General features: G+C 44.8%; 1 long non-coding RNA gene across 1 annotated transcript in view; it reads right to left on the bottom strand.

The window, feature by feature from the left end:
• The window catches only part of LOC130582573 (uncharacterized), a 106,632-nt gene extending 102,797 nt beyond the window's left edge, over positions 1-3,835 (bottom strand). Inside the window, exon 1 of the long non-coding RNA XR_008966320.1 lies at positions 3,741-3,835. This is a non-coding gene — a long non-coding RNA (uncharacterized LOC130582573). The remainder of the gene's footprint in view (positions 1-3,740) is intronic.
• Positions 3,836-6,043: the final 2,208 nt, after the last annotated feature.

Here is a 6,043-nt window from a genome sequence, read left to right as displayed (position 1 = left end):
CTTCAACTAATCAATCTAATAAACTCAAGCTAACAAAGAGCTTAAAGAGTACTTAGGTAGCTACTAAAGCTTTTACCTTTTAAGCCAAAGAGTCAGATTCACATCCCACAGGAGCAGTGACTTAAAAAGAGAACATCACCAACTAATGGCTCTCTGTGAAATAAATCCACAGTCTCCAGAGACTGGCARCAGGATGAGTCTTGACCTGCATAARCATTGCTGCTTTACCTAAACAAGCATCTTCATTAGGAAAATTGGTACAGACCTAAAGGAATAAGGGGTTTAATCCAAGAAATGCTGAGCAGCTACTCTTTCTGAAGAAAAAGATGTGGGTATCATCTCTGCCCTAAAATACAGCAATTTTGACCTTTAGGGCAGCAGATTAAGTACAAACATATAGAATTATTCAATATAAAAAACTGTTGTAATATACATGTGTTCTCTCTGTCCAGCAAATTGTTAATGAATAGGGATTAAAAATATTTTAGGTGAAAAACAGTGAAATAAAAATATACACCTCCATCCATGATACTATTTTTCAGCATTTAGCAGTTTTTCACCAGTGATGGTAAGCCCCCTTAGAAACAGATTTCAAATAAAGAAAAAAAATTAAAAAGGAAATATTAAAAAGCAACATTTAGAATGGATTTTAATAATCCCATTTGAGTTCAGAGTGGTCATCCATGTTCAGTTAACCAGGTGTTTTTGTTATTTCCAGTAGATTTATAAGAACTGAAAGAGCTAAATTAGCTCTACAGAATTCTCAGTAGTAACGAATAATATGGGATTAAGAGTATAGAGCAGTGCTCTGATTTCCAGATTTACGTCCTGTACTTGCCAATGTATAATAAATTCCTTACAAACCACTTTTCCCATTAATCAAGTGCTGGTAGATGTGGCACTGAAGGTGTTACTGYGAAGGAGCAGGATTTTCTAATCCCCATTAATGTAACTGTTACAGTAAAGGTATCTGACACAGGAGCCTTATGATTTCACCTCATTATAAGAGAAACCAGTACAGTTTAATAGTCTCAATTTAGCTAACAAGACATATTGCTTGGTCAATCTTCTTCTGAAGGTGGAACGAAATCTGTGGCCTTTGTGAGAGGCTCATTAATTAAAGTTGAAAAGCTCTGATGTGGCAGAGGGTCCYTCTTCCTTCTCATCCGCGCATTATTTTGTGGCACACAGAGCAGGTGAAGACTTTCAAAGGGAGAAGGGAAACAGACTGGGTTAAATGGTCATTCCCATGGTGTGAGCCAGGGCAAAAAAGGGATTATAGAGACCATGGGTGAAGAAGGATGTATAGTGCATATTGTGTATATTTATATATAAACTCTATTTGTGTATGCACACGAACTGTGGTACATACAAATTATTAACTTCAGAGCTAGAAGACAAAATTCTCCACATTACAGTTTTCAGCAGGGGAATGACTTGAGCCACAAGAAGCTGATTACCTGGAGATGGGCTGTCTCAATGTTCCTCAACTTAATACAGATAAACGTTAATTAATCAATGATGAAAAAGTACTGAGGCCTAGACCAATGTAAGATCAGATTACAAATTCTTCAGTTCTGTAGTATTTTTATACTAAAATATAATAATACACAAAGCCTTACACTGCTCAGCATGCACCATGTAATTTCATGATGCCCACCTTTTGTCCTTTTAAATCTRACCTTCATTTTGATTCCAAAATACYGTTTTGGAAATTGATCTTGCTTTCATTGAAGTTAGTAGAGATGTTCTGACCTCCTTTAATGGACCACGATCAAACCCTCACTGAACACACATATACTGAGCAACAGGAAAATAGTGCTCTGAAGAGAATGTGGCTGCAAGTTTGTTTTTAACAAATGTTCTCTTATGATGGTTTAGGATGAGGTCAAGAAGAAGAGTAAGATAACTTCCCCATGGAATGATTGGCTGTAACCCACCACCTTCAGCTCTAACAGGACAGTGTTCTTCAGACCAACCTTTCCCAAAGAGCACCTGGGCTCTCTTTGTCAGAGTGTATTTGTGGTGATTTTGCTCCCATGTGAGATTTCTGGTGTTTCAGGAGAGTAAAAAAATAAAATCAATGTCTACTGGTTTTGAGGAGAAGAGAAGCTTTGGGAGGATTAAGAAGGGGCTGCACTAGGCGTGCCTGACAGCTAGAAAATAATGTTTCCTGAAACTATCACCTAATAATTCCCACCACTCCTTTTCTTCTGAGGAAAACTCAGGTAAGTAGTTTGACCATCCAATTTTCCATTTAGATTTTCAAAAACTGCTGAAGAAGCAAGCTTGCTGGTAGAAAGATCTTCCTTTTCTCAAGCAAGAAATGTCTTAGACTGTCAGCAATCAGATATGATTACTCAAATTTGAATTAATACAAATGAAGAAAAAATATTTTAGTCCCAAAAATTATTGTCTGGCACTGAGAGGAGTGAAAAGTCGTTACAATCTATGTGACTAAAAAGTAAATTTTTGGATACATGTTGGTGTAAACAATGAATTGACTTCTRTAATTAATTCTTCATAAAGGCATTCAGAGAGCAGTAAAAAAAAACTGGGAAAGGATGAGACACGATGATTGCATCACTTGAAGATTCTCAAGTTGTTTTGTYGGCTTGTTGTACAAATGCTGCCTTCTGCAGTGAGCTCTGCAAAAACATTCAGCTGCTTGTTTTCGTGTTTCCTAGTTAACGTTTTCACTCACAGGGTTTCAGCATTTCATGAACAGGCACCCCAAACACGACTCCGCTGAACTCAGCGTCTGTTGAGGAGGTTTGCTCTCACTGGAGGTGGATCAGCTTACAGAAAATATCACAGATCTTTTTTTCTTTTTTTATTCCTCCCCTGCTTAAATTATGTACACGTCTAAGAGAGAAAAATGGTTGGAGGCAAGAATTTGTAGGTAGTTTCTTTAAGGAGCTCTGCTGATTAGCACTGCAAAAGCATCTGAGACCGAGGGTCTGTTGCCATGCTTAGATACAGAGAGGAAGAGATCCAGTCAAATGTTTCTATTCCCAAAGCTGGYCTCATGGTAGAGCTGATAGAGCACCTATTTAAAATGAGTAACTCCTCGCAAGGATGGAGTTGAGCAATGACAGCAGTCTGTGAAGTCTGATACCTAAATGGATTGCTCCTCTGAAGTTATTTCTTATATCTTGTAAATGTAAGTAGKGCCACTCTAGCTTTATCTCTGTACACTTAACGTGTCAGAGTCACTCATCTCTGAACATACAGACCCTGTAAGGTTTTGACTTCTCTCCTTTTTATAACATTCTTTTGTGATGCTGTATTTAAATAAATTTAGACATGGGATTTTCTATGAAAGAAGTTATTTTTGTTTCTTCCGCAAGGCTTGCTTGTCAGATATATATCTCTGAACTACTCTCTGTATTTTTTCCAAGTCAGGTCTATCTCACACYGGCCTTCATTTCACATGGATCCATGACTGATTTTGGTACTTCAACAGAACATCCTTCTCTCATCGCATACATTACATTTTTCTGCCAGTCATGAATTCACTTTATTCCACATGCATTCACTTGCTTAATCGCTACACGAAATCATTACAACTTGAATCTGACATAGTCTTCAAGAAYGACTCCCAAACACTAAATCATGCCACATTCCACTTTCTTCCCACTCTGCGCTACACAATTTAGCACTTAATGAAAGGTACRCAGAAAACGCGCTGGAATCCGGCAGTGAATCGCCAAACAGACTGCTGCTAACAGAGCCCTTACCTTTTCAAACGCATGATGGTCTCTAAGTAGCACAGAAATCGTAGCCCAAAAAGCAGGTCTGCCTCGCGATGTGCGGTGACAGTTTACACCCTATTTTCTTCACCTCCCTCCTTACAGCACGCTACATCTAGTTCAYGCTGCTGTGGCTGGGATTGGCTGGTGCATCTCAGAGGCGCACACAGGACTCCAGCCTGGAGCGCCCTGCAGCCCTGCCTTAACTCTTTGCGGTGAAGCTCTGCTCCCGCTGCGGGGCGGCTGCAGGGCACGCAGCGCTCCCCGAGGAGCCGATTTCTCCTTTCCCCACAAAATGAGCTGCCGAGGATGAGGAGAGGCKGGCGAGGGGCGGCGGTGGCAGAGCAGGGGGTCCCGCAGCCGGGACCGGCGCTGCCGCTGCTCGCTCCGCCCGGAGCCGGAGCCCTCCCTGCTCCGTGTCCCCCCGACCTCCGCTTTGTCACCGTCCCGCCCCTCCCTTCCCTTCCCCTCCCCGGGACCTGCCCCGGGGACACGAGCGGGGCAGACCGAGCCCCGGAGGCTGAGCAGGCAGGCTGGACCCTGACACGCGTCCTTAAAGRTGTTCCCTCTGCCAGAGCCACCTCCCTGGATGCTCGCCTACCCCTGCCAGCATGGAAATTAGGAAATGAACTCCCGGCCAAAAGGGAGTCCCAAAGCCGCGCGGCTTCAGGGGAGATGGAGATAATCCTTGGCAGTGAAGCCAGACACGGGCAAGCAGGGAGCCTGGACACCTAAATACAGGRAAGAGAGTTGTTTGGGAGCATTCTCTCGGGAATGGGCCACCGCTTCGGGGGGTTTTTCCACACCACCGATCTATTGCACAAAAAGCARAAGAACCAACTACTGCAAAGCAAAAGCTGCTGCCCGGTGTTGCTCTGTTTCTTCTGAGTCATCCAGCCCCATGTGAGCAGAAGGCATGCCTGGGCTGGGAGTGCGGAATGCTGGAAACCAAGGGTAATGGGAATCATCTCTATTAACCGTGTCTGACTCTTGCTTGTTGCAATCGCCCATCAAGCCCACGTTACTTGCATTGATTTATTTGGTGTTGTATGCAAAGGGTTTGGTGTGTGTCCCCTCGCCTTCCGCTGAGTATAGAAATGCCACCCGGTCCAACCTGTCACTTTTACTGCCCAGACACCGTTTTACTGCCATCCGTCACAGTGCCTGTGAGCTAAACAACGCCGCTGCCCTCATSCTGTGTCCTACCATCTCCCATCCCCGTCGGCAGAGGGAATATCGAGTGCTCTTAAACCCGGSAAATATTCTGCTGATGGGCACATAAATCTCTTCTGCAGAGCGGTAGCGTTTAAGCAGCATGGCAAGGCGATGCTCACTGGCTGAGCTATTCCCACTACAAGTCAGATCCCTCAGGATTGCTGTTTTGTTTTGGGGTTGTTTTATTTCCTAAAGGTCTGAGGGGGGGCGGGTGGGGAGGGAAGGATTAAAAACAGGTTGAGATTTTGAAACGCGCTCTCTACCTGGGGAGAGAAGCGGGTATGACTGCACGGAAACTTTCCTAAGCAGCCTGGTGCGGGAGGATCCCGGCAGCAGCAGCGCCAGAGGCGGGTAATTCAGGAGAAATGTCTGGGATTTGGTTAATCACCTCAGTCTCATGGAAAAAGCCGGGGCATGAGGAGGTGGGGGCAGAGGGGCASGTCAGTGGGAATGGGAAAACCTCCCGGAGGAGAATCTCCGGGAGAAGGACGCTTGTCTGGGAGGAGATAAGTAGGCATGGGGGCTTGGAGCTGGTGGGAGAAGAGAGGAGCTGGAGGAAGAGTGCATTTTGGATCCCATGCTTGAAGGGCTCCTTTCCAGATATCAGCCAGCAATTTGGCTGCCGGGGGGTGCGGGGAGAGGGCTACAGGGCGGGGGAGGAGGGGGGGCCGGGAGAACAAGCCGGGGAGCATACTCTGGCATTGAAGGGGCCATTGGTCTTTCCCGTCTTTTGCTTGCCACCAGGCAATAAATTCGGATCTTGTWATTTCTCACTGCCATCTCTACCTGCCTGCAAGCCTTTAGTACCTTCCTGGTGATCTCTGCATGTGCTGCTTTGGAGACATGACCGCACACACACAAACACACACACACCCTTACCCTTCACCCGAATGACAGAGTTAAATGGAGCCCAGTCAATAGCTCCCCGCCCGAGGTAACATGTTTTCTCCCTACCTTCTGCTATTGACCGTGGGTGGATCTATTCCGCTAATTAGAGACACTGAAATCCTGGAAGTATCAACCACAAATAACACTCTGAAGGCACTTGACCTTTTTTTAAACACAACGTGTTTATT

This window comes from Malurus melanocephalus, unplaced genomic scaffold (genome assembly GCF_030028575.1).
Source record: "Malurus melanocephalus ecotype Western Australia unplaced genomic scaffold, MMel_1.1 scaffold_507, whole genome shotgun sequence".
Lineage (NCBI taxonomy): Eukaryota > Metazoa > Chordata > Aves > Passeriformes > Maluridae > Malurus > Malurus melanocephalus.
Note: the sequence above shows the minus strand (reverse complement) of the source record. Positions and strands in the feature narration are given on the sequence as shown.